Here is a 24,019-nt window from a genome sequence, read left to right as displayed (position 1 = left end):
CATAGAGTGATAAGTGCAGTTAGAGAAATAACTACACTGAAAACTATCATAACAATGTGAATGAATGAGGGAAAAAGAAAGCCTGTCTCGAGTACAGGTGTGGGTGGAGTGGGGAGTAGGTAGATCTGGGAAATTGGTGGTGAGAATCCTGTACTGGTGAAGGGGGGTGTTCTTTACATGACTGTAATCCTGTAATCCTACAACTACAATTATATTTGTAATCACGGTGTTTAAATAAAGATAATTAAAAAATATTACTCAAGAACTTATATAAGTAGTATATGCCATAAAATATATAGAGAAGCACTTTATTGTTATTGTTTTATTTTGAGGTTAAAGGAGGCAATACTCAGATATACTTTGAGTTTTGTGCACTCCTGGAAGTGCCCATATGTAATTCTACAAAAGAAACCTGTATCAGCTGCATTTTAAGACAAGTACCTTAATTTCTTACAAGCTAACAAGGGGAAAATAATCTCTCTGACTCTAGAATTTTAAATATATATATATATATAAATCTTAATGAATTAATGAATGTAAAGTGAAAAAATTAGTCTGAAAAAATTTTGTGATATTCTGGAAAATGAAGAAAAACAAGGTAAATGATATGAATGCCACTGATTACCAAAATTTGGTTAGTTTTCAGCAATGTTGAATAGGTGAAACAGATATTTAGGATAATAAAACCTTATCTATATAATGTCACAATAAAGTATATGGGCATTTGAATTTTGCAAAGAAAAAGTAAATCCACGCTAGCTTTAAAAATTATTTAGGTTGTCAGGAGAATTTTAAACTAAAATTCAGAATGTGGCAAAATGAATCTAATTATATTAAAAATTCATGAAATAATTCATTAATTGATGTGAGAGGAGAAAAAGTAATGACCTAAACAACTGAAAATGAGTGGAGTTTATAAGACTAAAGGCAAAATAAGTGTTACTTTGGTACTGTGATCTAGTTGATAAAATTATTTTTACAGGGCATGACAATTAACAAATTCACTGATTAACCTGAAATTGAACAAATGAATAAATAGGTAGTTTACGTAGTACTGGATTACAGACAAGTATGGGGAGAGAATGATGTATACGTTGATAAACTAGAAAAGAAAATATGAAACCATGAAATTCATGTTAGTTTATAAGAGGTAGTTTGTTATAACTATTAATATTTACATATAAATGTATGTATGCAATTACATGTCTATTTATTTGTATATATGTATATATAAAGTAAGTGAAATATGTGGATAAGTAATGTTTTAAGCTGAAAATATGTAGTAGAAACAATATCACAGTAATAACAAGCCTTCCAAAGGCCCAGATTATAAACAAGAAAAACCAGAGAAACACAGAGAAGAGTACTCTAAAAAGATATGATGCCTGAATGAAGCATTGTATGGTGGATAAGATACTAGAAAATAAAAAGTATAAAGTACCAAGTAAATTTGATTAAAGTATGAATACTAGTTAACAGTAAGTACTAGTAACATCAGTAATAGTAAAACTAAGTACTAGTAAGAAAAAGTACCAGTAAGTTCTGGTAACAATAAGCTACTGAATACTAGGATCATCAAGAATCATTAACTATGATATATTTGCCACTTTAACATATGGCATAAAATAATAGCAATAGTAGGTTTTATTGAACTATGTGTCTTCTCCACTAATATTTTATAAATATAAATATGTCTAGATTCTAAAAGTGTATTATAGTTTAAAATATTCTAGTTATTATTTATTAAAATAATTTATGCTAATAGCTATATAGAAACTAGTTCATTTTTAAGATTATTTGATAATTTAACACACAGCAGACAAATTTCATACTCTTTGTCCAGATGAAGTAAATGTCTAATAACTATTTATATATACTCATTCACATTAAATTCAAAGAATGACTGACAAATGTTCAAAAATTAAATTAGATATTAGAAGCGATTGATTTATAAATTTTTATATATTTTTTATTTAAATACCTTGATTACCTACATGATTGTGTTTGAGTTTCAGTCATGTAAAGAATACCACCATCACCAATGTCCCAAATCTCCCTCTTCCCCACTCAATCCCCACCTGTACTCTAGACAGGCTTTCTATTTCCCTCATACATACTCATTATTAGGATAGTTCAAAATGTAGTTATTTCTCTAATTCATCACTCTTTGTGATGAGCTTCATGAGGTAAGCTGTAACTTCAAGCCCTTCTCTCTTTTGTGTCTGAAAATTATTACTGCAAGAATGTCTTTCATTTTTCTTAAAACCCATAGATGAGTGAGACCAGTCTGCATATCTCTCTCTCTCTCTCTCTCTCTCTCTCTCTCTCTCTCTCTCTCTCTAACTTATTTCACTCAGCATGATAGATTCCATGTACATCCATGTATAGGAAAATTTCATGACTTCATCTCTCCTGACGACTGCATAATATTTCATAGTGTATTTGTACCACAGTTTCTTTAGCCATTCATTTGTTGAAGGGTATCTTGGTTGTTTCCAGAGTCTTGCTATGGTAAATAGTGCTGCAATAAATATAGGAGTAAGAAAGGGATTTTTGTATTGTATTTTTGTGTTCCTAGGGTATATTCCTAGGAGTGGTATAGCTGGATCATATGGAAGCTCGATTTCAAGTTTTTGGAGGAATCTCCATATTGCTTTTCATAAAGGTTGAACTAGATGGCATTCCCACCAGCAATGGATAAAAGTTCCTTTCTCTCCACATCCCCGCCAACACTGCTTGTTCTCATTCTTTGTGATGTGTGCCAATCTCTGTGGTGTGAGGTGGTACCTCATAGTTGTTTTCATTTGCATCTCCCTAATGATTAGTGATGTGGAGCATGTTTTCATGTGTCTTTTGGCCATTTGTATTTCTTCTTTGTCAAAGTGTCTGTCCATTTCTTCTCCCCATTTTTTGATGGGATTAGATGTTTTTTTCTTGTAAAGTTCTGTCAGTGCCTTGTATATTTTGGAGATTAGCCCCTTATCTGCTGGGTATTGGGTAAATAGTTTCTCCCACTCAGTGGGTGGCTCTTGATCCTGGGCGCTATTTCCTTTGAGGTGCAGAAACTCCTCAGATTTATATATTCCATTCTGTTAATCTCTGCTTTCACTTGCTTGGAGAGTGCAGTTTCCTCCTTGAAGATGCCTGTAGTCTCAATGTCCTGGAGTGTTTTGCCTACATGTTGTTCTAGATATCTTATAGTTTCGGGTCAGATATTGAGGTCTTTCATCATTTGGATTTTACCTATGTACATGATGTTAACTGGGGGTCTAAGTTCAATTTTTTGCAAGTGGCTAGCCAGTTGTGGCAACACCACTTGTTGAAGAGGCTTTCTTTGCTCCATTTAGGATTTCTTGCTCCTTTATCAAAAATTAGGTGATTGTATGTCCGGGGAACATTCTCTGAGTATTCAAGCCTATTACACTGATCTGAGGGCCTATCTTTATTCCAATACCATGCTGTTTTGTAACTATTGCTTTGTATAAAGTTTAAAGTTGGAGAAAGTAATTCCTCCCATATTTTTTTCCAATAATTACTTTAGCTATTCTAGGGTGTTTATTGTTCCAACGAATTTCAAAAGTGCCTGATCCACTCCTTTGAAGAATGTCATGGGTATCTTTAGAGGGATCACATTGAATCTGTACAATGCTTTGGGGGAGTATTGCCATTTTGATGATGTTTATCCTGCCAATCCGTGAGCAGAGTATGTGCTTCTATTGCCACGTGTCCTCTCTTATTTCTTGGAGCAGAGATTTATAGTTTTCTTTGTATAGGTCCTTCACATTTTCAGTCAAGTTGATTCCAAGATATTTGAGTTTGTGTGCACTATTGTGAATGGGGTTGTTTGCTTAATGTCCATTTCTTCCTTATTACTATTGGTGTATAGAAAAGCAATTGATTTTTGTGTGTTAATTTTGTAGCCTGCCACCTTGCTATATGAGTCTATTGTTTCTGGAAGCTTTTTGGTAGAGTGTTTAGGGTTTTCTAAGTAGAGTATCATGTCATCTGCAAACAGCGGGAGCTTGACTTCTTCCTTTCCTATCTGGATTCCCTTGATATATTTTTCTTGCCTAATCGCTATAGCAAGTACTTCCAGTGCTATGTTGAATAGGAGTGGTGAGAAAGGACAGCCTTGTCTTGTGCCAGAATTTAGAGGGAAGGCTTTTAGTTTTTCTCCATTGAGGACAATATTTGCCACTAGCTTGTGGTAGATGGCCTTAACTATATTGAGAAAGGTTCCTTTCATTCCCATCTTTCTGAGAGTTTTGATCAAGAATGGGTGTTGGACCTTATCAAATGATTTCTCTGCGTCTATTGATATGATCATGTGATTTTTATTTTTCTTGTTGTTGATGTGTATTATGTTGATAGATTTATAGATGTTAAACCATCCTTGCATTCCTGGGATGAAACCTACTTGGTCGTAGTATGTGATCTTCTTGATGATGCATTGGATCCTATTTGCCATGATTTTGTTGAGGATCTTTGCATCTGTGTTCATCAGTGCTATTGGTCTGTAATTTTCTTTTCTTTTTTTGTAGCATCTCTGTCTGGTTTAGGTATCAAGGTGATGTTGGCTTCATAAAAACTATTTGGAAGTGTTCCTGTTTTTTCAATTTCATGAAAGAGTCTTGCCAGGTTTGGTAGTAGTTCCTCTTGAGAGGTTTGAAAGAATCCAGTAGTGAATCCATCTGGGCCTGGGCTTTTATTTTTGGGCAGACATTTGATTACTTTCTTAATTTCCTCAATAGTGATGGGGATGTTTCAACATGCTACATCCTCTTCATTCAACTGTGGAAGATTAAAAGAGTCCAAGAATTTATCCATTTCTTCCAGGTTCTCATTTTTAGTGTCATAGAGTTTCTCAAAGTAGTTTCTGATTACCCTTTGAATCTCTGCCATATCAGTAGTGATCTCTCCTTTTTCATTCCTAATACGAGTTATCAAGTTTCTCTCTCTCTCTTTTTTTGTTAGCTTTGCCAGTGGTCTATCAATCTTGTTTATTTTTTCAAAGAACCAACTGCTGCTTTCGTTTATCTTTCGGATTGTTTTTTGTGTTTCCACTTCATTGATATCTGCTCTCAGCTTTGTTATTTCCTTCTGTCTCCCTATTTTTGGTTTCTTTTGTTGAGCACTTTTTAATTCTATGAGCTGAGTCATTAAGCTCTTCAGGTATACTCCTTCTTCTTTTCTGATATGTGCTTGCAAATTTTAAATTTTAAATTTTCCTCTCAGTACTACTTTTGCTGTGACCCATAGGTTCTGATAATTTGTATCTCTATTATCATTTGTTTCCATGAAGGTTTTGATTTCCTCTTTGATTTCTCTCAGACCCACTGGTTATTCAGTATTAGGCTGTTTATCTTCCAGGTATTAATGTTTTTCTTCTGTGTCCCTTTTCAGGGACCTGGGGTCAGCAAGGTAGCCTGCAAAATTTATATCCTCTTGATATTATGGAGGTATGTTTTATGTGCTAGCATGTAGTTGATTTTTGTTAGGTTTATTGAATATTTGGCATGTTTCTCATATTCAGTATAAGAAATATGTGAGGAACTTGTGAGAGGAGTTTGGCTTACACGTGCAATAGTTTGGAGTACCCACGGCTCTGTGATCAGTGGTGACTTCATGTAGTGCTCAGGGGCTAACTGTGATGCTAGGGCCAACTGTATGCTAGGCAAAGCTCTTATTTCCTGTACTAACTATTTGGTCCAGAGTTATAGAATTTTTTTAAAATTTTGATTTGGGGTTAGTATACAGTAAGTATTTGTGGATATTTTCCATGACTCCATCCAAAACGCCATGATTAAAAGAACATCATTGTATTCATTCTATTTTTTCCTGCAATTTCACAAACCAGCAATAGTTCATTTTACCATGTATATAAATGATATTATAAGTTATAGTATTTCCATAACATTTCTCAGAGTATCTGTGCCAGAAAACATCACAAATATTTCTGGCATTATATATAGCCATAATGAAAACTTCAGAATTTTCAGTTAAATTCTGACAAATTAGGATTTTACCTAACATATGCAATATCAACCATCATGATGAAATATCATTCTTCATGTCACTGAGATTCTTTGGTGGTTAAATTTTTGATATATCTGTGCTAAGTACTTAATATTTTAGTCTGTGCATTAATTTGAAAAATGAAGTATTTTAAGGTAAATATTTGTCTGTTTCATTTAATTTCTTTATTGGTACTTTTCTCCTTCCCTTATTATAATAATCAGCAGTTTAAAAAACGTTCTTAAATTTTCTTCTGAACATTTCAAAGTATTCCACATTTCATAAATTTAAAACATTGACTTAAAAATATTTTTCAGAATATGGATTTCTTTATTTCTTTGCTATTTTTAAAAATAAAAATAAATCTGGATTGGAAATAAAATAAACCCTCACTTAAGTTGTTAATAGTATTTTCAGGAATAAATAGCCAAGTATGTTCTCTTGCATATAATTTATAGATAAGAGTTCTACAAATAATGCATCAAAATTTAAAATATATTCATGAGTTCTGACCATTAGAAGGAGTACACATACTGAAAATATTCACTTTAGGATTTGTATTTGACTAAAATTTACCAAAAACTTATATATAAGCATATATACATATAATAAGCATATATATAAGCACATATATATGGCATATGGTTTTAAAAGTAGTGTTAGATTAAATACATAAAATCTCATTTTGGAGGATCGAAGCAGTGGTGCAGTGGAAGGACGTTTGCCTTGCATGTGGCTGATCTAGGACTGACTGAGGTTAGATCCCCAGGCATCCCATATAGTCCTTCAAGCCAGGAGCGATTTCTGAACACAGAGCCAGGAGTAATCCCTGAGCGTCACCAGGTGTGACTCAAAAACCAAAAAAAAAAAAAAAAAAAAAAAAAAAGAGAGAGAGAGAGACAGAGAGAGAAGAAAAGAAAATCTCATTTTTACTAAGTAAATTTTTATTTATTAAGATTATTTAGTTATTAATCAATTAATAACTAATAAACATTTAATAGTTTAAATGCCTAAGTAGAATTAATTTAGGAATAAAGATTGTTGTAAAAATGTAGTTTATCTGGCTTCACAGAACCACTGGTACTATTTTTCACTAGTTGTTATTATGCTAAAATCTCCTTTGTAGTAGACTGACTTAAGAGCTTTGACTTCCATTGATTTGATCAATGGAGAGCATTATCAGTCTATGAGAAAAAAATGTTATAAGGGGTCATAGAGAAAGTACAGTGGTAGGGAGTTTGCCTGCACACAGCCAACTCAGGATGGATCTGGGTTAGATTCCCAGCATCCTGTATGGTCCCCCGAGCCTGCCAGGAGTGATTTGTGAGAGCATAGTCAGAAGTAATCCCTTAGTGCCACCGAGTATGGCCACAAAATGAAATATATATTTATTTATAATATATATGATATATTATGTATAGCTAGAACAGCAAATGGCAGTATGCTGTAAGTACAAAATTAATCTTCTTAATTGTTCTCTTATGTCAAAGTAAACTAGTATGTGGCTCTGAGCTAAAATCTTTATATTTTACCAAAATTTTGATCATACTTGGTTAGATTTGCCTTGTGCCTAAATTATACCATTACCTTTTCTTGTGCAGGGGCCATGCTGATCTTCTCTCTATCGTTTCAATTTTAGTACATGTGCTGCTGAAGTGAGCACTACCATTTTCTTTTCTCTTGTATTTATTATCCTTAATCCTAGATAACCACAAACTTACTTTCTGTTTCTATATATTTGTTTACTTTAGAAAATTCATGTAAGTGGAACCATGAGGCTATGAATTTTTATGACTGGTTTCTTTTACTAAGAAAAATATTTCTAAGTTCTTCATTGTTATACCATATGTGAGTTTTCTAACTGCTAAAATATTCTAGTGTATGAATAAATTTACTGTATATTCATTAAAGGGTAGATGAGTGCATTTTTTTATCTTTAGATAAATTTAAATGATTCTTCAATGAACATTATTATACAAGACTGTATGTGGATATATGTAATTTGCTTTGGTATATGCCCATAAGACTAACAGCATTTATACAAGTTACTCAAGGTTTATATTTTTGAGGAATTACCAAATATTTTTTTCAGATGACTGTATTATCTTTTCTTCTCATCAGCACTGTTGATAATTTTGATGTTTAAATCCTCATAAACATTTCTCACTATACTTTTTATTATAGTATTGTCTATAACATCCTGGTGGGTTTAATGTGTTATTTTATTATATTTCTTTATGACTTTTAAATTTATGAATAAAAATAATTACATAATTCTATAAGAGTGGTTAATTAGCAAACTGATGTAGCATGCAGCCTGTGAAGATTGCTTGTTTAATCAGCCTTCAAAAACAGGAGGTAGCAATGAATTTTATCCTGCAAATTAATGTCCAAAGCCCTAACTCAGAAAGAATATATTAGTCTCCCAAAGTCACTAAAACCAGAATGCTTCCCTGAGAAATGGGTCTGTTACTGTGAAAAACTTGTTTGGGAATTTCTAAAAGTATAAAGGTGGAACAAAGATAAAACCTGATGGGTTTAAGCATATCACTCCTAGGACTCCTGGGGAACTCCTAGGAAGAAGCTATCAGTGGTTCCAAAGGTGAGATCCAAGAGTGGCAGGAAAATAAATGTGAAAATATCCTTTTGATATGGAGACATGGATGTGTTTAGAGAAAGGGTTCAATCTGCAGAGAAATGAGATCTGTTAACAAGTCTTATGAGAGGTGAGGGCAAATTTTCTAGCAGACTGTCTCACCTATCCAGCAAAGTACAATAGATTATGGCATTGAGAGGAATCAGGGGAGAAGGTAGTGAGAGCAAGTGTCTTAGGTTACGCATCAGCACATTCTCCGAAGCCACATAAATATTTTGTCAGGAAGATGCCATAAAAACTCCTGGATCTTTGTATAACCTCTAAAAACAGTAAAATTTCCACCAAAATGATAGAAATTTGCCAATCTCTTAGCTTAACCTCTGATAACACATATGGCTGTTTGCCCCAACCACAGGATGCATTGGTCCATAAGCAGAACTAGGAATAGCTCTAAGCACCACCAGAAGTGGCCCTCAAAAATATCCCCAAAAGTGAGGAGAAAGACACATATGAAATGATGGGACACAGGGCACAGGGATCTCAGGTGCATTGGTAGTGTTAAGAAAGTACAGAACTAAATAACCGAGCCAAAGTCAACAATAATGAAATCATGAGACCCAAACTTTAACAACCAAACTTAGTGAGTATGTAGGCATAAAAATTCAAAGAACCTGACTCTGAAATTAATGTTCCTGTGTCAAAACTCAGCCCTCTACACAAGAGCATAACTGTATGTGGTTGTTGGAAACATTTCTCTTGGCTTCTAAAGTTGAACAAGATTTTATAACCTTCCCAAGATCAGAGAGATTATTTGGTGCCAGGTGTGGAGGCTATCAAGCTAATCACATCCTTTGCAGACAACATTTTGTCAGTTGTTGTATACTATCAAAATCTTATATTTTGGTTAATTTAACTTAAGATCCTATATTAAAGATATTATAATAAAATGTTAAGATTCCACTTTATTTACAATATATTCCCATTGCTCGTGGGCAAAAGACTATGGGTGTATTTTGATAATGTAGAATGTATTATAATTGATTTGTCTAACTAAGATGTGATCCACCCATCTCTAGGAGATTATTCCACAGTGTAGCAGTAGCCACAGGTTGTGCTTTTCTCTTCATTTGACTTTATTGTCTTCTAATAAGAAATGATCTTAATATGACAAGAGAGCAGGCAATGGATATTGGCACTGATTCTCTTTATTCTTTACTCACCATTTAATGGAAGCTTATGCTTGTAATAAAAGTGATGATACCTAATCTGAATACATAATAATCAATAAGTTCAGACCCAGTGAATTTCTAGTAGAATACATACCATCTCCATTTGTTAAATTTCCATTTTCAACTTATTTAATTATGATGTATTTCTTTAGAGCCATTTGGAAATTTCCACTTTTACTATTGAAGATAGTACATTATGCTGATTGAAATCTCAATTTATCCAGTGACAAATCCATTCCTAATAGTTTACATGGTATTTATCAGAAAATTAACTTCTATAAAAAATGAACTAACCAAGATATGGACGGCTTTAACATAATAAAATGCAATCCTAAAAATGATTCTCCTTATTTTTATCAAAATTAAATATTTCTTTAGTTTTAGTAATAATGTGGCAACTGAGCTAAAATATAATTATTAAATTTAATAAATAATGCAAGTTATAAAATAAATCTCAACCCTGTCTTATAGAATTCATGATTTTAAGAATGATTAATTTTCTGTTGATGTTTCATGATTTTTATTACAAAATGAATGAGCAAGCTATGTTTTCTGAAGCCTACAATATGTTCCATTTGAAGCTTTTCACTCATTAAGTGGCTTTTGGTAATTGCCTTAGTGTTCAGAATCTCAATAATAGTTATTGAAAAAACCACTACTTCAGAATTTCAAACTTTTAGTCTGTGTCCTGTAATAATTTTGATATATTTCACCTTCTAAATAACCTAGGTTTTATTGAATTGAACATTGGCTTTTTTTTGAGTTCTTCAAATTCAGTTTTTTTTCCTTAAAAACTTGACATTTGACAACAAAATGACTAACATTTATTTCAAGAATTTGTTCTTCAAAATTTTGTGTTGACTCTAGTCAATATTTATTGTTATATCATTTTAGAAGATGTTTAACTTTATGTATATAAAGCCTAGAAGGCATGAATTTAAAAAATGAGAATTCTGGGTACAAAACCAGGAGTACCCCCTGAATATTACTGGGTGTGGTCCCCAAACTAAAAAGTAAAATTAAAAAAAGGAAGGAGGCTGGAGTGATAGTACAACAGGTGGGTCATATGATTTGATAGCAACCTACCTGGGACCTGGGTTCAATCCTCAGCATCTCACATGGTCCTTTGAAAACTACTAGGAGTAATTCCTGAGTGTGGAACCAGGAGTAAATTGTGAGCTTTATTGGTAACCCCAAAACCAAGCCAAACAATAGCAGCAAAACCCCAACAAAACAAAACAAAAAAAACCTAGAACAGTATGTATATTTGATGGGTCTATTGCCTCTCATATCAGGCCAACTGAAAGATAAATTCTGGTTAAATAGAGTAACTGATTCTACATATCACATGCCACTACACATCAACAACTACTATGTAAACTTTTACCAGGTTGTTTATCCCCAAAATGTTATGACCAAAACTTAATAGAAATACTACATATTATATATGTGGTTAATATTTACATAAATATATTTAGTTTGGGGAATTATTTTATAGATGTTTTCATATATTAATAGAAAGTTCTCATTTACAAATTTTAGCTACCTACATTTAAATGTGCAAATAAATATTTTTATAATAAACCTTATCAATACCAATATAAATTGTGTTTTGACAATTGAATATTGAAAGCTCAATCTCAAGACATTACTCAATGACTAGAAGATAAAATTATGAATGCAAAAAGACAAAGTACAATATAAACTAATTAATTAGATATTTATTACAATAAATATTGAAGTAAACATTGTTTTAATATATTATTTAACAATAAACAAAAACTTGAGTAAAAGCACTTTGTGAATTTGATTCCAATCTAAGATAAAATCTTTAGTGCAAATGTGATGCTGTTCTCTAATTTTCAGTAATTTTAACTATATATTTATCACCTACATATATATGTGACTTATATGTAATACCTATATAGATCTTATTTTAGTACAATATTTTAAAATGTAAAGGTTAAAATATAATATAGAATATAAAATATAATTTAGAATAGGTAGAAGAGGACCAATGAAAAAGAAACAAGAAAAAAAGCAAAGTGAAGAGTAGAAACAGCATATATGTGCTGTGCCTAAGGCAGTATATTTGCTGTTAAGTTATGATTTAATAATTTCTTAAACTTCTAATATTTAACTTAAAATGACTGTAAAATCTGCACAGTATCTTCAAGCCCAGGTGAATGGTAGGAATCAGGTTCGCACAAGAAACAATCCAGACCAGGCTGAGATTGAAACATGTGTAGTCTGACAGTCTTCTACCTAGTATAAACCCTTCTGCCTGCCAGAAATGCTGTGTTTTCATTGAGTACAGAGATCACCTCGTGGGGCAGCAGTTAACCCACCCAGGTTTACAAGTAAGACACTCTTTGTTTTGTGTGAAATCAAGTTATAAACGAACTGATACAAAGAAACCAGGGATAAACTTTGTTTTAGGTAAAATAAGGTGTAACCCAACAAATGACTAAAATAAGAAATGTAGACTAGATGCTAGAGATATAATAACAGTATATAGGGCCTTACATACTGCTCACCTGTGTTCAATTACTACTCTTCTACTTTACCCTTGTAAGCCCTGCCACCAATGATGCTTGAGTGAAAAGTCAGAATTAAGTCCTATGTACTAGCAGGTGTGGCTTCACAGAAAAAGAAAAGGAAGAAAGAAGAAGGAAGGAAGAAGGAAGAAAGTAAGGAAGGAAGGAAGGAAGGAGGGAGGGAGGAAGGGAGGAAGGGAGGGAGGGAAGGAAGGAGGGAGGGAGGGAGGAAGGGAAAGTGGGAGGGAGGAACAAAGGAAGAAAGGAAGGAAAGAAGGAGGGAAGGAAGGAGGGAGGGAGGGAAGGAGGGAGGGAAGAAGAGAAGGAGGGAGGGAGGTAGGAAGGAAGGGAGGAAGAAAGAGAAAGAAAGAAAGAAAGAACGAAAGAAAGAAAGAAGAAAAGGAAGGAAGAGAGAAAGGAAGAAGGAAGGAAGAGAGAAAGAGAGAAAGAGAAAGAAAGGGAGGAAGGATTGAAGAAAGGAAGAAAGAAAAAGAAAGAAAGGGATGGAGGGAGGAAGGAAGGAAGTACAAGGAAGAAAAGAAAAAAGAAAGAAGGAAAGAAAGAAGTAAGGGAAGAGACAAAGATAGAAGGAAGGAAAGAAATAAGGAAGAAAGAAGAAAGGGAGAAAAGAAAGGAAAGAGGCAAAAAATAAAGGAAGGAGGGAGGGAAGAAGAAATAATGAAAAAAAGACAAAAAGAAAAATACTTTAGCTGGAGATATATGGCAACTACAACTGAACAGAATCATTCTTTTTCCATTTTTAGTGCACTCAATTGTAGTTGAATTGTGTTTCCTTAAAAACCTCAGAAATGATGATTAAAACAGACATGTTGTACAGATATTCATTTTCCTCAAAATGATCAACATTTAGGGACTTAATGCTATAATGTAGTTTACAATTAACTTGAATTCACAACCTATTATCTGTTTACTAACAAAGAAAATAGAACAGACAAAATTATTCTAAAAAATATAGTCTGTTCATAAATCTCTACATTGCTTTAACTAGGTTATACTGAAAATTACCAAGGTTACCATTAACTCTGAATACAGGGGCTCTTTCATTGCAGCTGTAATCTTATATGCCAGATAGTGTCTTTCAATTTCTGAACAAAGTTCTTTTCTGAGTTCTCAAAAGTTCAATTAGGAATCCTAATAATTAGTAAATTAGTAATTAATTAGTAATTTAGTAAAATTAGTAATTTTAAGAAGCATTGCAGTCATTTAATTCACTCTAATTGTTTAAAACATAGGTGTTTATAATATCTAAAATGTACATATCAATTAATAATTGGTTCTCTAATGATTATATGGCCACTCTGATATAAACTCACTCAGAATACCTTTCAAGTATGTACTGTATTAATGCACATAAAAGTACTAATGTTCCCACTTAGCTGAGATTTCTTTAAATTTAGTTCAGTTAAGCTATAATTTATGTAGCAAATAATTATTTTTAAAATGTTTTTAAATGAAAAAATGCAATGTATGAATTGAATATGTGGCTATGCACTCAGAAATCAGTCCTGGCTTGGGGGATCAAACCACAGTCCTTCCTAGGATAGTGCGGCCAAGGCAGATGCCTTACCACTTGCATCATCGCACCAGCCCCTACACAGGTTCATGACTTTTCCCAGCATGAAGCTGCTATAGAAGATGGAGGACATTCACCCAAGTGCACTTTAAAGTACTCGCCTCTCAATCTACATACTAAATAATTCTGATAGCAACTCTGAGGACTTCAAGGGAAACTTCTCCTGCGTCTGTCTGCCTGTGTTTCTGAATCCCTGAAGGTTTCCTCAGAGGACTAGGGAGCGCACCCCCCAAAAACTGCATTTTGAAGCTGCCCAGTGAGTACATTCTTGCTGTGGGGGTTCCCGTCCAATAAGCTGAGCTCTCTGGCCTGTGGAGGCTCCGCCCTGCTGTGCCTTTGTTCACTCTGAGGACTGTCAACTAGAGGCAACAGAAGAGTGCGGCCGCTTTGCTTCGCGTACTCTTTCTAACCAATGAACCACACCACAACACGCAGGAAAAACCACACTACAAGCATGACAATGGGGAAACCTCACAGGCAAACACCATGCACAGAGAATGAAGACGAAAGCTCGGATGACCTAATAAATTCCAACCACCTGATTAACCTCTCGGATAAGGAACTCAAAATAGCAATATGGAAGATGTTTGAAGAACTCAAAAAAAACCATAGATCGATCAGAACAGAACACAAAGACAGAAATCAGAAAACTCCAAACTGAAATAACAGATCTGAAAAACACGGTAGCTCAACTGAAAACCTCAATGGATGGCCTCACCAACAGGGTATCAGCAGCTGAGGAGAGAATCGGAGTACTGGAAGATGTGATGCAGAAAAACTCAACACAACAGAAGGAATTGGAAAAGAACCTTAAGACAAACGAACAGGCAGTGGAAAAAGTACTCAAGGAATGTGAACAGATGAAAATAGAAGTCTTTGATAAACTCAACAGAAACAACATAAGAATCATTGCAGTCCCAGAGACACAGGTAGGAGATCTCCAGGAAGAATCAACTGTCAAAGACATCATCAAAGAGATACTTCAGAGTTAAAGACGACATGCAATCAAATCCTGCATACCTGAAGAGTACCAGCTAAAAGAGACCCAAAGAAAAACACCCCAAGACACATCCTCGTTAGAATGACAAATCCCACAGATAGAGATAGAATACTGAAAGCAGCAAGATCAAAAAGGGAAATTACATTCAAAGGAGATCCCTAAGACTTACAGCAGACATGTCACAAGAAACTATCAAGGCCAGAAGAGAGTGGTGGGATATTGTGACAAGACTGAACAAAATAAATGCCTCACCAAGAATACTGCACCCAGCCCGACTCAAGTTCAGGTTTGAAGGAAGAATACATACCTTCATGGATATACAACAGCTCAGAAACTTCACAGATGATAAACCAGCCTTAAAGGAAAAACTGACAGGTCTACTCTAAGACAAGAGAGAAATGAACAAACACTTTGATAAAAAAAGAAATACAAATGGCCAAAAGGCACATGAAAAATGCTCCTCATCACTAATCATCAGGGAGATGCAAAACAAAACAACGATGAGATACCACCTCACACTACAGAGATTGGTGCACATCACAAAGAATGAGAAAAATCAGTGCTGCCTGGGATGTGGAAAGAAAAGAACTCTTATCCACTGCTGGTGGGAATGCCATCTAGTCCAACCTCTATGGAAAGTGATATGGAGATTCCTCCAAAATCTGGAAATTGAGCTCCCAGTTGACCCAGCTATTCCACTCCTAGGAATATACCCTAAGAACACAAGAATACAATACAAAAACCCCTTCCTCACACCTATATTTATAGCAGCACTATTCACAATAGCCAGGCTCTGGAAACAACCAAGATGCTATTCAACAGATGAATTGCTAAAGAAACTGTACACGATGGAATATTATGCAGCCATCAGGAGAGATGAAGTCATGAAATTTTCCTATACATGGATGTACATGGAATTTATCATGCTGAATGAAATAAGTCAGAGGGAGAGAGAGAGAGATGCAGAATAGTCTCACTCATCTATGGGTTTTAAGAAAATTAAAAGTCATTTTTGCAACAATCCTCAAAGACAATGAGAGGAGGGCTGGAACTTCCAGCTCACTTCATGAAGCTCACCATAAAGAGTGGTGAGTGCAGCTATAGAAATAACTACACAGCGAGGAGTGAGTAAGAAATGGCTGGATGTGGGGGTTTCCAGGCAGAGTGCTGATTGCTCTACCTGCAGAGTCTCCACCCAGCTGTGCTTCTTCTGAGGAAACTGAGCACCTGAAGGGAGCCCTGTCCTACCCTTCTCTGTCTTTCCTGAACTCTGGAAGCTCTCCTCAGAGCCCTGGGAAGCGAACCCCAAAGAAACTACATTTGGAAGCTACCCAGCGAGCCAGTGACTCTCCTCAGAGTCCTGGGAAGTGAACCCCAAAAATACAGCATTCTGAAGTTGCCCAGCGAGTGAGTGAAAACTACGCCTGACCAGTGGGGCCCAACTGTGAAAAACTGTGAGTGCTGCCTGTGTGTGTCTCTCTGCTATCCTGTTGCGTGAACCTCCTGAGAGTGGGCTGAAAAGAGGCTCCAGAAGGCACTTAGCTCCACTTCGCTAAGCAGCCGTGCGCTCTTTCTAAAAAAAGAACACCATCACAAGAAGAAAAAAACCACACTAAGAACTGTGCTGGATCACAGAAGCAAGAATTTCTCTCCAGACTGTCTTCTCTGCTGCGTGCTCGGGCCTAAGATTTGATCCTGTGTGAGGCTTCATCCACGGAGGACTCCCTACCTTGGAGGCAAGTCGGCCCATCCAGAAAGGGCGGAGCCAGAGAAGTGTGTTGCCTGCATCATATAACCAATGAATACCACCACAACACGTAGAAAAACCCACAATACAAGTGTGACAATGGGGAAACAACGCAGGCCAGCATCAGACATAGAGAATGAAGATGACAATTCTGAGGACCAGATAATGACCAACCAACTAATCAACCTCTCAGATAAGGACTTTAGACTAGCAATATGGAAGATGCTCAAAGAACTCAAAGAAACCATGAATAGAGTAGAACAGAACACTAATAAGAATCAAGAAAATATGAAGACAGAAATCACAAAACTCCAAACTGAAATAACATGTCAACTAACAGGCCTGAAAAAATCAGTAAACGAAGTGAATGACAAAATGGATAAGCTCTGGGACAGGGTATCAGAAGCTGAGAATAGACTTGGTGCTGTGGAAGATGAGATACATAACAATTCCATACAACAGGAGAGATTGGGAAAAAACTTAAAACAAATGAACAGACAATGGAAAAATTAGTCAAAGAATGGGAACAGATGAAAATAGAGGTCTATGATAAGATCAACAGAAACAACTTAAGAATCATTGGAGTCCCAGAGACCCAGGAAGAAAATTTCCAGGAAGAATCAACGGTCAAGAACATCATTAAAGAGAAACTCCCAGAGCTAAAGAATATATGTGATCAAATCCTGCATGCTCGAAGAGTACCAACCAAAAGAGACCCAAGAAAAACCACCCCAAGACACATCCTAGTCACAATGACAAATCCCACAGATAGAGACAGAATTCTGAAAACAGCAAGATCAAAAGGGGAAATTACATTCAAGCAAGCATCCTTGAGATTTACAGCAGACCTGTCACCAGAAACACTCAATGCCAGAAAGCAGTGGTGGGATATTGTGACAAGACTGAATGAAATGAATGCTTCACCTAGAATACTGTACCCAGCAAAACTCACTTTCCGGTTTGACGGAAGAATACATGGTTTCACAGACAAAAAACAGCTCAGAAACTTTACAGACTCAAAACCAGTCTTAAGAGAAAAACTGAAAGACCTAATTTAAAACAAGACTAACCAAAAGACACACCAAATTTCGATATAAAGATGGCATTAAATCCCAGGACAATTCTTTCTCTCAACGTTAATGGACTAAATGCACCAGTTAAGAGACACAGAGTGGCTAAATGGATCAAAAAACTCAATCCAACCTTCTGCTGCCTACAAGAAATGCACCTGAATAGTCAGAACAAACATAGACTCAAAATAAAAGGCTGGAGAAAAGTTATCCAAGCAAACAACACCCATAAAAAAGCTGGAGTGGCCATACTAATATCATATAATGCAAACCTTATACTCAGGAAGGTTGTAAGGGACAAATATGGACATTTTATATTAATTAAGGGGTATGTAGAGCAGGAAGAAATAACTCTCCTAAACATATATGCACCAAATGAGGGGCCAGCAAAATATTTAAAACAACTGTTGACAAATCTGAAAAACAATATCAATAACAACACAATAATTGTGGGGGAACTCAACACTGCTTTGTCAACACTGGATAGGTCAACCAGACTGAAACCCAACAAGAATATACTAGACCTGAGGAGAGAAATGGAAGAAAGAGGCCTAGTGGATATATAGAGGACACTCCATCCCCAGAAACCTGGATACACATTCTTCTCCAATGTACATGGGACATTCTCCAGGATAGACTACATGCTGGCACATAAAACATACCTCCATAAGATCAAGAGGATAAAAATTTTGCAGACTACCTTTGCTGACCACAAGGCTCTGAAATTATTTGTGAATTCCAAAGGGACTCAGAAGAAAAACTTTAACACCTGGAAGTTAAACAGCCTCATACTCAATAACCAGTGGGTCCAAGATGAAATCAAGAAGGAAATCAAAAGGTTCCTGGAAACAAATGACAATAAAGACACAAACTATCAGAACTTATGGGACACAGCAAAAGCAGTACTGAGAGGAAAATTTATAGCTTTGCAAGCACACATCAGGAAGGAAGAAGGAGCTTACCTGAGTAGCTTAATGACACAGCTAATAGAACTAGAAAGTACTCAACAAAAGGACCCAAAAATAGGAAGACAGAAGGAAATAACAAAGCTGAGAGCAGAAATCAACAAAGTGGAAACCCAAAAAACAATCCGAAAGATCAACGAAAGCAGAAGTTGGTTCTTCGAAAAAATAAACAAGATTGATAGACCACTGGCAAACCTAACAAAGAAAGAGAGAGAGAGAAACTTGATAACTCATATTAGGAATGAAAAAGGAGAGATCACTACTGATATGACAGAGATTCAAAGGGTAATCAGAAACTACTTTGAAAAACTCTATGCCACTAAAAATGAGAACCTGGAAGAAATGGATAAATTCTTGAACTCTTATAATCATCCACGGTTGAAGGAAGAGGATGTAGCATATCTAAACACTCCCATCACCATTGATGAAATAAAAATGGTAATCAAAAGTCTGCCCAAAAACAAAAGCCCAGGCCCAGATGGATTCACTAATGAATTCTTTCAAACTTTCCAAGAGGAACTACTACCAATCCTGGCAAGACTCTTTTATGAAATTGAACAAACGAAAACACTCCCAAACAGCTTTTATGAAGCCAACATCACCCTAATACCTAAACCAGACAGAGATGCTACGAAAAAAGAAAATTACAGACCAATATCGCTGATGAATGCAGATGCAAAGATCCTCAACAAAATCCTGGCAAATAGGATTCAATACCTCATTAAGAAGATCATCCACTACAATCAAGTAGGTTTCATCCCAGGAATGCAAGGATGGTTTAACATTCGTAAGTCTATCAACATAATACACAACATCAACAACAAGAAAAATAAAAACCACATGATTATATCAATAGATGCAGAGAAAGCATTTGACAAGTTCCAACACCCATTCTTGATCAAAACTCTCAGCAAGATGGGAATGGAAGGAACCTTTCTCAATATAGTTAAGGCCATCTACCACAAGCTAGTGGCAAATATTATCCTCAATGGAGAAAATCTAAAAGCCTTCCCTCTAAATTCTGGCACAAGACAAGGCTGTCCTCTCTCACCACTCCTATTCAACATAGCACTGGAAGTACTCGCTATAGCGATTAGGCAAGAAAAATATATCAAGGGAATCCATATAGGAAAGGAAGAAGTCAAGCTCTCACTGTTTGCAGATGACATGATGCTCTACTTAGAAAACCCTAAAGACTCTACCAAAAAGCTTCTAGAAACAATAGACTCATATAGCAAGGTGGCAGGCTACAAAATTAACACACAAAAATCAATGGCCTTTCTATACACCAATAGTAATAAGGAAGAAATGGACATTAAGAAAACAACCCCATTCACAATAGTGCCACACAAACTCAAATATCTTGGAATCAACTTGACTAAAAATGTGAAGGACCTATACAAAGAAAACTATTAAACTCTGCTCCAAGAAATAAGAGTGGACACGTGGAAATGGAAACACATACCCTGCTCATGGATTGGCAGGATTAACATCATCAAAATGGCAATACTCCCCAAGGCATTATACAGATTCAATGCTATCCCTCTAAATATACCTATGACATTCTTCAAAGAAGTGGATCAGGCACTTTTGAAATTTGTTTGGAGCAATAAACACCCTAGAATACCTAAAGCAATCATTGGGAAAAAGAATATGGGAGGAATTACTTTCCCCAACTTTCAACTTTACTACAAAGCAATAGTTATCAAACAGCATGGTATTGGAATAAGGACAGACCCTCAGATCAGTGGAATAGGCTTGAATACTCAGAAAATGTTCCCCAGACATACAATCACCTAATTTTTGATAAAGGAGCAGAAAATCCTAAACGGAGCAAGGAAAGCCTCTTCAACAAGTGGTGTTGGCACAACTGGCTAGCCACTTGCAAAAAATTGAACTTAGACCCCCAGCTAACATCATGTACGAAGGTAAAATCCAAATGGATTAAAGACCTCAATATCAGAACCCAAACCATAAGATATATAGAACAACACATAGGCAAAACTCTCCAGGACATTGAGATTACAGGCATCTTCAAGGAGGAAACTGCACTCTCCAAGCAAGTGAAAACAGAGATTAACAGATGGGAATATATTAAGTTGAGAAGCTTCTGCACCTCAAAGGAAATAGTGCCCAGGATACAAGAGCCACCCACTGAGTGGGAGAATCTATTCACCCAATACCCATCAGACAAGGGGCTAATCTCCAAAATATACAAGGCACTGACAGAAATTTACAAGAAAAAAACATCTAATCCCATCAAAAAATGGGGAGAAGAAATGAACAGACACTTTGACAAAGAAGAAATACAAATGGCTAAAAGACACGTGAAGAAATGCTCCACATCACTAATTATCAGGGAGATGCAAATCAAAACAACAATGAGATACCACCTCACACCACAGAGAATGGCACACATCACAAAGAATGAGAACAAACAGTGCTGGCGGGGATGTGGAGAGAAAGGAACCCTTATCCACTGCTGGTGGGAATGCCGTCTAGTTCAACCTTTATGGAAAGCAATATGGAGATTCCTCCAAAAACTGGAAATCCAGCTCCCATACGACCCAGCAATACCACTCCTAGGAATATACCCTAAGAACACAAAAATACAATACAAAAATCCCTTCCTTACACCTATATTCATTGCAGCGCTATTTACCATAGCAAGACTCTGGAAACAACCAAGATGACCTTCAACAGAGGAATGGCTAAAGAAACTGTGGTACATATACACAATGGAATATTATGCAGCTGTCAGGAGAGATGAAGTCATGAAATTTTCCTATACATGGATGTACACAGAATCTATTATGCTGAGTGAAATAAGTCAGAGAGAGAGAGAAAAACGCAGAATGGTCTCACTCATCTATGGGTTTTAAGAAAAATGAAAGACATTCTTGCAATAATAATTTTCAGACACAAAAGAGAAAAGAGCTGGAAGTTCCAGCTCACCTCAGGAAGCTCACCACTAAGAGTGATGAGTTTAGTTAGAGAAATAACTACATTTTGAACTGTCCTAATATTGAGAATGTATGAGGGAAATGTAGAGCCTGTTTAGAATACAGGCGGGGGTTGGGTGGGGAGGAGGGAGATTTGGGACTTGGGTGATGGGAATGTTGCACTGGTGATGGGTGGTGTTCCTTTTATGACTGAAACCCAAACACAATCATGTATGTAATCAAGGTGTTTAAATAAAAAAAAAGATAAAGAAAGAAATTGGCCAAATATAATTAAAACAAATCTTTGTCTTTGGACAATAATGACAAAAAAAAAAAAGAAATAACTACACAGCGAACTACCATAATCATGTGAATAAATGAGGGAACTGGAAAGCTTTTCTGGAGTACAGGTGGGGGTAGAGTGGGATGGTAGGAAATTTTGGACATTGGTGTTGGATGTTGGGAATGTTGCACTGGTGATGGGGGTGTTCTTTACATGACCAAAACCTAATCACAATCATTTATGTAATCAAGATGTTTAAATAAAGAAAAAATAGGGAAAAAAAGAAATTATTGTAATAACGCTCAGAGACCCTAGAGATGAGGGCTGGATGGTCTGGCTCAATATATGAAGCTCACTACAAAGATTGGTGAGTGCAGATAGGGAAATAACTACACTGACAACTATGGTGACAATGTTAATGAATGAGAGAATTAGACTGCTTATCTTATATACAGGTAGAGGAGAAAGGAGGAAGATTGGGAGTTTGGTAATGGGATTGTTGCACTGATGAAGGAGTATAGTCTTTTTATGACTGAAACCTAACTACAATCATGTTTGTAATCAAAGTACTTGAATAAAGATAAAAAGTAAAAAGTAAAAAAAATAATACAAGGAAAAAACTTACCTTCTTGAAGAAGATATTTATGAGGAGAGTAATTTTATGATAATAAAAATAGACAGACATATCACACAAAAATGAAAAATATATATACAAATATCCGCCATGAACATAGATGCAAATGCATATATGTATATATATCTTCAATGAAATATTAATGAACCAAATTCCTCAACCTTCTACTCGCCTTTATTTATTTATTGATTTGGGTTTTATTTTTTGTTTTTTTGGCCACACCCGTTTGATGCTCAGGGGTTACTCCTGGCTAAGCGCTCAGAAATTGCCTCTGGCTTGGGGGGACCATATGGGATGCTGGGGATTGAACTGCGGTCCTTCCTTGCTAGCGCTTGCAAGGCAGACACCTTACCTCTAGCGCCACCTCATCGGCCTCCTACTTGCCTTTTTTATTGTTTTTTGTTTTTGTGGGGGTCCACATTTGATAGGGTTCAGTGTTTTAACCTGGGTTGGCACCTAGGTATCAGTCTTGGTGAGCATAGGATTTGGCACTCATGTATCAATCTTGGTGGGCATAGGAGTTGACCATTAAGGGTGCCTGGAACAGAATAAGGGTTGTTCACATGCAAGGTAAGCACCTTGCCCACTCTACTATGGCTACAGCATTACAAGTTTTTTTTTTTTTTTTTGGGTGGGGTGGGCGGAGATGAGGCCTACCTGGCAGTATTCAGAGGCTACTTCTGGCTTTGTCATTAGGAGTTATTTTTGGCAGTGAACAGAAAATCGTCAGGTGCTGGGAATTGAACTCAAAACCTCATGTATGCAGAGCACTCACTGAGCCCTTTGAGAAATCTCAAAAATTTAGAAATATTTTACCACAGGTCCACTCAGCAATCTAGGAAAATAATTAAAAATACTAATTTGAAAATATATATGTACAAATATGCTCATTATACAACTATTTACATTAGTCAAGAACTTGGATGCCTGATTTACTGTATAGTTACATCCACAAATGCAGTCACGATGTTCTGGCCAGGTCAGAACTCCTCTCTCATTCTTCTTGAAAGAGATTAAACCAAAACATGGAAAAAACATGGCTACACCAGCCACACAGCACAAATCTCAGGAGAGGGTAGACCACGCCCTCACTCTGCCAAAGCCACATCTGTTATATCCTACTTCCTCAATCTCTGTTTTGTTTCTGGTCCTGCCTCACTACCCCTCTACAATTTCCTTCAGGGACACCAATTTAACCTTTTTCAGTTATGCTGATTTGGGGCGGGGGCTGATATTACCACAGCTTATTTGAGCTAGTGAAGGCATCCTCTACCTGCATACTCTTCTTCCAGGAGGCCTGGAATCTGAGAACACACCCCTAAAAGCTACTGCAGTATAAGTAGTAATGCTTTGAATTTCTCTACAACTTCATTTGTTTGATGCTGTCATCCCAATATACAAACACAA

General features: G+C 35.9%; 1 protein-coding gene and 1 non-coding gene across 2 annotated transcripts in view; both read right to left on the bottom strand.

Annotated features, from left to right (window-relative positions):
* The window catches only part of MAGI2 (membrane associated guanylate kinase, WW and PDZ domain containing 2), a 1,487,205-nt gene that overhangs the window by 857,728 nt on the left and 605,458 nt on the right, over nt 1-24,019 (bottom strand). The gene's annotated exons all lie outside the window — the stretch shown is intronic.
* LOC126029475 (U6 spliceosomal RNA) lies at nt 7,571-7,678 on the bottom strand. Its single transcript, XR_007503010.1, has one exon. It is a non-coding gene; the product is annotated as a U6 spliceosomal RNA (small nuclear RNA).

Source organism: Suncus etruscus, chromosome 1 (genome assembly GCF_024139225.1).
Source record: "Suncus etruscus isolate mSunEtr1 chromosome 1, mSunEtr1.pri.cur, whole genome shotgun sequence".
NCBI classification, from domain to species: Eukaryota; Metazoa; Chordata; class Mammalia; order Eulipotyphla; family Soricidae; genus Suncus; species Suncus etruscus.
The sequence above is the reverse complement of the archived record's forward strand: the minus strand, read 5'-3'. Positions and strand labels throughout refer to the sequence as shown.